Raw genomic sequence first — 8,982 nt, forward strand, 5'->3', positions numbered from 1 at the left:
TGTCCGGTGGTGCAATATCACACAAGTATACAGTGAAGCAGCCGCCTTCACTTAGTGCTAACTAGTATATAGCACCACCATAAACAGTGTGTGCACCCCTACCTCCCCTCCCCTCACGCTCACACACACCAGACATGTACACACTTATGTTTACACCTTCCTCTTCACACGCACTTCATGTACACACCCATGTATACACATGTCCTCCACAATAACACGCACACACTACATTCACACCCACAAGTACACATGTGCTCCATACCTACACAATAAAAGTACTACATAATCACGTACACAAGTCCAAAATACATATAAACATTCACATACACGTGTTTTACGTAATCACGTGCACAAGTGCATCATAGAGACAAAGGAGGGAGCACAAGAAGTTACACTGTACCAAGATGACCCGCTAGGACGCCAAAAACATTGTAAATATTGTTAGTAAGTGCAGTGAATCAGGGTGAGAGTAACACTGTTAGTAAGTGCAGTGAATCAGGGTGAGAGTAACACTGTTAGTAAGTGCAGTGAATCAGGGTGAGAGTAACACTGTTAGTAAGTGCAGTGAATCAGGGTGAGAGTAACACTGTTAGTAAGTGCAGTGAATCAGGGTGACGGTAACACTGTTAGTAAGTGCAGTGAATCAGGGTATCAGTAACACTAAAGTATAGTAGAAAACAAAGATCAGAGTATGGTACACAAATACAGACGAATTATCAAACAGGTAGGATGAAATGAAAGAAGGAATAGTAGAAGTCACCACAGACACCATAGCTTTCACAGAGACAAAATAATGTCATTTAAACTGACAGTGGCTCTCCACCTCTGGCGTACCAGAGAGAGAGAGAGAGAGAGAGAGAGAGAGAGAGAGAGAGAGAGAGAGAGAGAGAGAGAGAGAGAGAGAGAGAGAGAGAGAGAGAGAGAGAAGAGAACTAGAGGTGATACGAGAGAAAGAGAAAAGAGTTAGAGGCGATACGAGAGAGGTTACGAGCCTCGTTACTACAGTGAGTGTGAAAGAGAAGACGTAACACTCAGACTTAAAGGCTTAAGCCTATTATGTGGCTCTCTTGTCTGGGTTGTCCAACCACATGATTACTCTGTCTACACCCAGCACACCAGTGTCTACACCCAGCACACCAGTGTCTACACCCAGCACACCAGTGTCTACACCCAGCACACCAGTGTCTACACCCAGCACACCAGTGTCTACACCCAGCACACCAGTGTCTACAAGCAGCACACCAGTGTCTACACCCAGCACACCAGTGTCTACACCCAGCACACCAGTGTCTACACCCAGCACACCAGTGTCTACACCCAGCACACCAGTGTCTACACCCAGCACACCAGTGTCTACACCCAGCACACCAGTGTCTACACCCAGCACACCAGTGTCTACACCCAGCACACCAGTGTCTACAAGCAGCACACCAGTGTCTACACCCAGCACACCAGTGTCTACACCCAGCACACCAGTGTCTACACCCAGCACACCAGTGTCTACACCCAGCACACCAGTGTCTACAAGCAGCACACCAGTGTCTACACCCAGCACACCAGTGTCTACACCCAGCACACCAGTGTCTACAAGCAGCACACAAGTGTCTACACCCAGCACACAAGTGTCTACACCCAGCACACCAGTGTCTACACCCAGCACACCAGTGTCTACACCCAGCACACCAGTGTTTTCACCCAGCACACAAGTGTCTACACCCAGCACACCAGTGTCTACAACCAGCACACCAGTGTCTACACCCAGCACACCAGTGTCTACACCCAGCACACCAGTGTCTACACCCAGCACACCAGTGTCTACACCCAGCACACCAGTGTCTACACCCAGCACACAAGTGTCTACACCCAGCACACCAGTGTCTACACCCAGCACACCAGTGTCTATATCCAGCACACCAGTGTCTACACCCAGTACACCAGTGTCTACACCCAGCACAACAGTGTCTACACCCAGCACACCAGTGTCTACACCCAGCGCACCAGTGTCTATATCCAGCACACCAGTGTCCACACCCAGTACACCAGTGTCTACACCCAGCACACCAGTGTCTACACCCAGCACACCAGTGTCTACACCCTAGAAAAACCTCAAAACAGCATTCAGGAACCTTAACAAAGAATCTTTCATAACTTTATAAATAACATAGGTTAATCTTTGATTACTTGGCCCAAGTTTGTGCCTCTGCCACCTGGTCAAGCACGGGCAGAAGCTTGAAAAGATCTAAAGGTTTGCAAGCTGACTAGTCTGAGGGCTGGGAGGAGAACAGTATGAGGTAACACTATCAATATTTCCTTTGATTAAACCTGTCTTCCAGATATAACTCAAGTATACAAGAGGGAGATAGCTTTAAACAAAGTGGTATATACAGGGTGCAAACAATATCTAATCAAGAAAGAACCGGTAAACAATGGTTTTATGTTGGGGAAAAATCAGATATAAAGGCAATAGGAAAGTTCTGGTTTAGCAAAAGAACTGCAGATGAATTGGACAATCTGCTAAATAGTCATGGAAGATAACATCTTAGATTGGTTTAAAAACAGGCTGGATGAACCTGTCTAGCATGGACCAGTAGGCCTACTGTAGTGCTTTTCTTTTCTCACGTTCTTAAGGGAGATATGATTACGACGTAAAAATCTTAAGAGAAATTAAAAAACCAGACGAGGATAAAGTTTGAATTAAGAAGACCAGGATCAAGGAGACCAGGATCAAGGAGACTAGGATCAAAGAGACCAGGATCAAGGAGACCAGGATCAAGGAGACCAGGATCAAGGAGACCAGGATCAAGGAGACCAGGGTAAAGGAGACCAGGATCAAGGAGACCAGGATCAAGGAGACCAGGATCAAGGAGACCAGGGTAAAGGAGACCAGGATCAAGGAGACCAGGATCAAGGAGACCAGGATCAAGGAGACCAGGATCAAGGAGACTAGGATCAAGGAGACCAGGATCAAGGAGACCAGGATCAAGTAGACCAGGATCAAGGAGACCAGGATCAAGGAGACCAGGATCAAGGAGACTAGGATCAAGGAGACCAGAATCAAGGAGACCAGGATCAAGGAGACCAGGATCAAGGAGACTAGGATCAAGGAGACCAGGATCAAGGAGACCAGGATCAAGGAGACCAGGATCAAGGAGACCAGGATCAAGGAGACCAGGATCAAGGAGACCAGGATCAAGGAGACTAGGATCAAGGAGACCAGAATCAAGACCAGGATCAAGGAGACCAGGATCAAGGAGACCAGGATCAAGGAGACCAGGATCAAGGAGACCAGAATCAAGGAGACCAGGATCAAGGAGACTAGGATCAAGGAGACCAGAATCAAGGAGACCAGGATCAAGGAGACCAGGATCAAGACCAGGATCAATGAGACCAGGATCAAGGAGACCAGGATCAAGGAGACCACGATCAAGGAGACCACGATCAAGGAGACCAGAATCAAGGAGACCAGAATCAAGGAGACCAGGATCAAGGAGACTAGGATCAAGGAGACCAGGATCAAGGAGACCAGGATCAATGAGACCAGGATCAATGAGACCAGGATCAATGAGACCAGGATCAAGGAGACCAGGATCAAGGAGACCAGAATCAAGGAGACCAGAATCAAGGAGACCAGGGTCAAGGAGACTAGGATCAAGGAGACCAGAATCAAGGAGACCAGAATCAATGAGACCAGGATCAAGGAGACTAGGATCAAGGAGACCAGGATCAAGGAGACCAGGATCAAGGAGACCAGGATCAATGAGACCAGGATCAAGGAGACCAGGATCAAGGAGACCAGGATCAAGGAGACCAGGATCAAGGGGACCAGAATCAAGGAGACCAGGATCAAGGAGACTAGGATCAAGGAGACCAGAATCAAGACCAGGATCAAGGAGACCAGGATCAAGGAGACCAGAATCAAGGAGACCAGGATCAAGGAGACCAGGATCAAGGAGACCAGGATCAAGGAGACCAGGATCAAGGAGACCAGGATCAAGGGGACCAGGATCAAGGAGACCAGGATCAAGGGGACCAGGATCAAGGAGACCAGGATCAAGGAGACCAGGATCAAGGAGACCAGGATCAAGGGGACCAGGATCAAGGAGACCAGGATCAAGGGGACCAGGATCAAGGAGACCAGGATCAAGGAGACCAGGATCAAGGAGACCAGGATCAAGGGGACCAGAATCAAGGAGACCAGGATCAAGGAGACTAGGATCAAGGAGACCAGAATCAAGACCAGGATCAAGGAGACCAGGATCAAGGAGACCAGAATCAAGGAGACCAGGATCAAGGAGACCAGGATCAAGGAGACCAGGATCAAGGAGACCAGGATCAAGGGGACAAAGATCAGGGCGACCACAGGTGGAAGTTGAACCCACAGACAACTCATAAGAATATATGGTAGTATTTTTTTAGTGTCAGGTTTGTTAAAAAGTGGAATGACCCGGATGAAGGAACAGTAGAGGCAAACTCCATACAGTGATGTACAAGTAACTTTGATCTGGTCCAAGAGGTCAAAAATCAATGATGCTGATTAATTAAAGTAATCCAGAAGGTGGGGCCCAGGAGCCGAGGCTCGACCCCCGTAAACACAACTTGGTGAATACGTGTCATATAAACACACACAAGCGGCGTGAGAACATAATTATCACATGTGTTCATGTACCATTACCTGTTACAAACAGGTCATAAGTTGCACATGGAACATTTCCAGCTGAAGAAACAGATGGTCTCCATACATTTCCAGCTGAAGAAACAGATGGTCTCCATACATTTCCAGCTGAAGAAACAGATGGTCTCCATTTTTGGCTCCAGCTGAAATGTTCTCCATTCAATATTTTTTTCATTATTAAACAAAACTGAATACATAAATAACCGCACAAACGAGAAACCTAGGACGATGTTTCGGACCATTCTGTTTGAGTCGGAGCGAAACATCGTGCGGATTATTTGTGTATTGTTCCAGTCACAGTATTGTGCCTTTTTTGGTTTTTAAATCTGGATACATCGGCACTGTGCTGTTATTCTCTCTGTTACACAGTGGGAAACATAGCTGGCTATGTTTCCCTGTTATATCCCAACACACAGATACCTAAAGTCAGTGCCGGATCAGCCGGGCTGTGGCTCGTACGTTGGACTGCGTGCGGCCAGCAGTAACAGCCTAGTTGATCAGGCCCTGATCCATCGGGAGGCCTGGTCATGGACCGGGCCGCGGGGGCGTTGATCCCCGGAATAACCTCCAGGTAACAGGATGTAGTCCATACATGGTGCTGAACCTGAGTTGAACCTCAGTGGAATATTATAACAAGGGTTCATCAGCTATGTACAGCAGCTTCAAGGGTTTCCTTTCAGCAGAGCTGGAGTTACTATCACTTGGCAACTATCATCTCTTCCATTCACTCACATATGTTTGGTGATGATTAGCGGTGTAGACCATCAATTGTAGTCTTATTATCAACTGTAGTCTTATTGTCAACTGTAGCAATATTATCAACTGAAGTCTTACTGTCAACTGTTACCTGGATTACCTGGAGGTAATCCAGGTAATTACCAAGTAAATGTCCACTTGAAAAAGCAAACACATACCTTCTGAATAAGAACATAAAGAGCAGCTAAATTAGTAAATAAGAATAAGTTAAACTAGTAAATAAGAAACAGCTATACTAGTAAATAAGGAGCAGCTACACCAGTAAATAAGGAATGGGTAAACTTACCTTATTTTATGATGGACGGGCGGAAAGAGGTGGTCACCGCTGCCACAGCATCCTGTATGGAAGATGATGCTTGACTTAATGATCTGTGACCGTGATACTACCAGGAAGAGGAAGTGAGTGAGTGAGTTTATGTAATAATGGCAGTGTATATATGATAGACACAGGGGTCAACCCAGACACACGAAAAACAACAGACAGCCCCACTCCACAAAGGTGGCAGTAAAGCAATTGCGAAGAACTACAGACCGACAGCACTAACAATCCATATAAAAATCTTGGAAGCAAAATCTAAGAAGCAAGATAGACAACCATCTAGATACCCATCAGTTACACAACCCAGGGCAACACGGGTTTAGAGCAGGTCGCTCCTGCCTGTCCCAGCTACTGGACCACTATGACAAGATCCTGGATACTGTAGAGGATAAACAAAATACAGATGTAGTATGCACAGACTTTGCAAAAGCTTTTGACAAGTATGACCATGGTGTAATAGCACACAAAATGCGTGATAAAGGAATAACGGGAAAAGTTGGTAGATGGATCTACAACTTACTGACAAAGAACACAAAGAGTAATAGTAAACAGAGTAAAGTCCTAAGTAGCCATGTTAAAAAGCTGTGTTCCACAAGGCACAGTACTCGCTCCCATTCTATTTTTCATCCTCATTTCTGATATAGACAGAGATATAAGCCATAGCTCTGTGTCTTCCTTTGTGGATGACATCCGGATCACCATGGCAGTGACCTCCATCGAAGACACTGCGAGACTCCAAGCGGACATCAACCAAATCTTCGAATGGGCCACTCAAAACAATATGAAGTTCAACGAGGAGAAATTCCAACTACTCATATATAGGAAACTTGAAGAAATTAAAAATGTGTCAGGGTAATACAACAAATTCTAATCATACAATAGAGCGTAAAAGTAATGTGAAGGACCTGGGAGTGATAATGTCAGATGATCCCGCCTTCCAAGACCACAATAATGTATCTACCTCATCTGCTAGGAAAATGACAGGATGGATAATGAGAACCTTCAAAACTAGGGACGCCAAGCCCATGATGATTCTCTTCAAATCGCTTGTGCTCTCTAGACTGGAATACTGCTGTACACTAACGGCCCCCTAAAAGGCTGGCGACATTGCAGACCTGGAGAGTATACAAAGAACTTTCAAGGCACACATAAGTACGATAACGCACCTAAACTCCTGGGAACGGTTGAAGGTCTTTGATCTGTATTCCCTCGAAAGCAGGCGAGAGAGATACGTGATAATATACACTTGGAAGGTCTTGGAGGGATTGGTACCAAACCTGAACACGAAAATCACTCCCTGTGAAAGCAAAAGACTCGGCAGGAGATGCAACATTCCCCCAATGAAAAGCAAGGGCGCCACGGATACATTGAGAGAAAACACAATAAGTGTCCGGGGCCCAAGACTTCAATTGCCACCCAGCATACACAAGGGGCATTACCAATAGACCCCTGACTGTCTTCAAGAAGGCACTGAACAGGCACCTAGTCAGTACCTGGCCAAACGGGCTGTGGTTCGTACGTCAGCTAGCGTGCGGCTAGCAGCAACAGTCTGGTTGATCAGACCCTGATCCACCATGAGGCCTGGTCTCAGACCGGGCCGCGGGGGCGTTGACCCCCGAAGTCCTCTCCAGGTTAACTTCAGGTAAGATGATCTCTGGTGTCTCTTAGAGCAAGTGAACACTGTCAGTGTAGAAACAAGTACTCTGCATAATACACTAATAGTCCTCTCTATTTGTCCAGTTCTTTTTCGAAGACAGATACAACTTTATTAGTAATTCCTATTGTGTATGATGGGAGGCTGTTAAACAGCCTTGGTCCCCTTACACGTAGTGTTTTTTCTCAGTGTAGTCAGGGCCCTCATGTTTGTCATGGGGGATGTTGCACCGTCTGCCGAGTCTTTTACTTTCACAGGGAGTGATTTCTATGTGCAGATTTTGGACCAGTCTCTCTAGGCTTTTCTCACTGTAAATTACTAAGTACTTTTCTCGCCTACGTTCCTAGGGGTACAGGTCCAGAGCTTTCGAACGTTCCCAGTAATTTCGCCTGCCTTGCAAGGGGCTGTTAGTGTACACAGCATTCTAGTCTAGAGGCTAGAATACTGGCTTGGTTTGGCATCCTATCATTTTCCTCGCATTTGTGATAGTGACATTGTTGTGGTCATTGACAACAAGATCCAGTGACATTATCACTCTCAAGTCATTCACGTTAGTTTTTCGCTTTCTTGTGTGATTAGAATTTGCCCTTTACTCCGTTTTAGCTTTTAATTTCTCTCGTTTTCTATAACAGAGTAGCTAGACTTTGTCCTCACTGAACATTATACTGTTGTCTGCGGCCCACTGGAAGACTTGGTTTATATCCGATTGAAGACTTACGTTATCCTTGTGCTCAATGGATGACACTATTATGCAAATTCTAGTATCGTCAGCAAAGAAAGACGGTGCTATGGTTTACATCTCCGTCTATGTCAGATATGAGAAAGAGGAATAGGAGGGGGGTGAGTACTGTACCTTGTGGAACAGAGATTTTCACTATGGCAGCCTCTGATTTAACTCTGTTTACTGTTACTCTTTGTGTTCTCCTGGATAGAAAGTTAAAGAAATAGGAGGAGGAGGAAGAGGAGGAGGATGATAAGCAGGCAGAAGAAAAGGAGGAGGAGGAGGAGGAGGAGGAGGAGGAGGAGGAGGAGGAGGAGGAGGAGGAGGAGGAGGAGGAGGAGGAGGAGAAGGAGAAGGAGAAGGAGCAAGTGGCACTCTAATAGCCAATTACATGAGTAAACCTTAACAAGTGCCAGGTGTCTTGTGAGGCAGGCAGGGAACCACTTGCTGTGGGCCCCAGTGTGTGGCTCACACGCGGGCCCCAGCGTGTGGCCCACACATGGGCCCCAGTGTGTGGCTCACACCCGGGCCCCAGTGTGTGTGTGGTTCACACCCGGGCCCCAGTGTATTACTCACACCCGTGCCCCAATGTGTGGCTCACACCCGGGCTGCAGTGTGTGGATCAGCTGGGCCCCTGTATAGGGGGTTCTCACACGGGCCCTTTTCTGGGGCTCACACTCTTGAAGTTTAACGGTGAGGTCAGTACCTTCCACCCTCTATGACCCATACGAATCTAGCGCTTTTCTCTGACAACAACGACGATGACAACAACAATACAAGGGTAACTGCAGAGTAACATTAGCGCTGACAAGAAGACCAGTAAAAGACCAGTAATGGTCCGGTTATAGACCAGTTTTGGT

General features: G+C 46.6%; 1 protein-coding gene across 2 annotated transcripts in view; it reads right to left on the reverse strand.

The window, feature by feature from the left end:
- The window catches only part of tei (teiresias), a 104,059-nt gene that overhangs the window by 68,371 nt on the left and 26,706 nt on the right, over nucleotides 1-8,982 (reverse strand). The window contains exon 2 of one of the 2 annotated variants that reach the window (XM_070103220.1): nucleotides 5,715-5,766. The exons of the other annotated variant lie outside the window; for it this stretch is intronic. The gene's annotated coding sequence lies outside the window, so the exon portion shown is untranslated. The remainder of the gene's footprint in view (nucleotides 1-5,714; nucleotides 5,767-8,982) is intronic. 2 annotated transcript variants of the gene reach the window in all.

Source organism: Cherax quadricarinatus, chromosome 84 (assembly GCF_038502225.1).
Source record: "Cherax quadricarinatus isolate ZL_2023a chromosome 84, ASM3850222v1, whole genome shotgun sequence".
Taxonomy (NCBI): Eukaryota; Metazoa; Arthropoda; class Malacostraca; order Decapoda; family Parastacidae; genus Cherax; species Cherax quadricarinatus.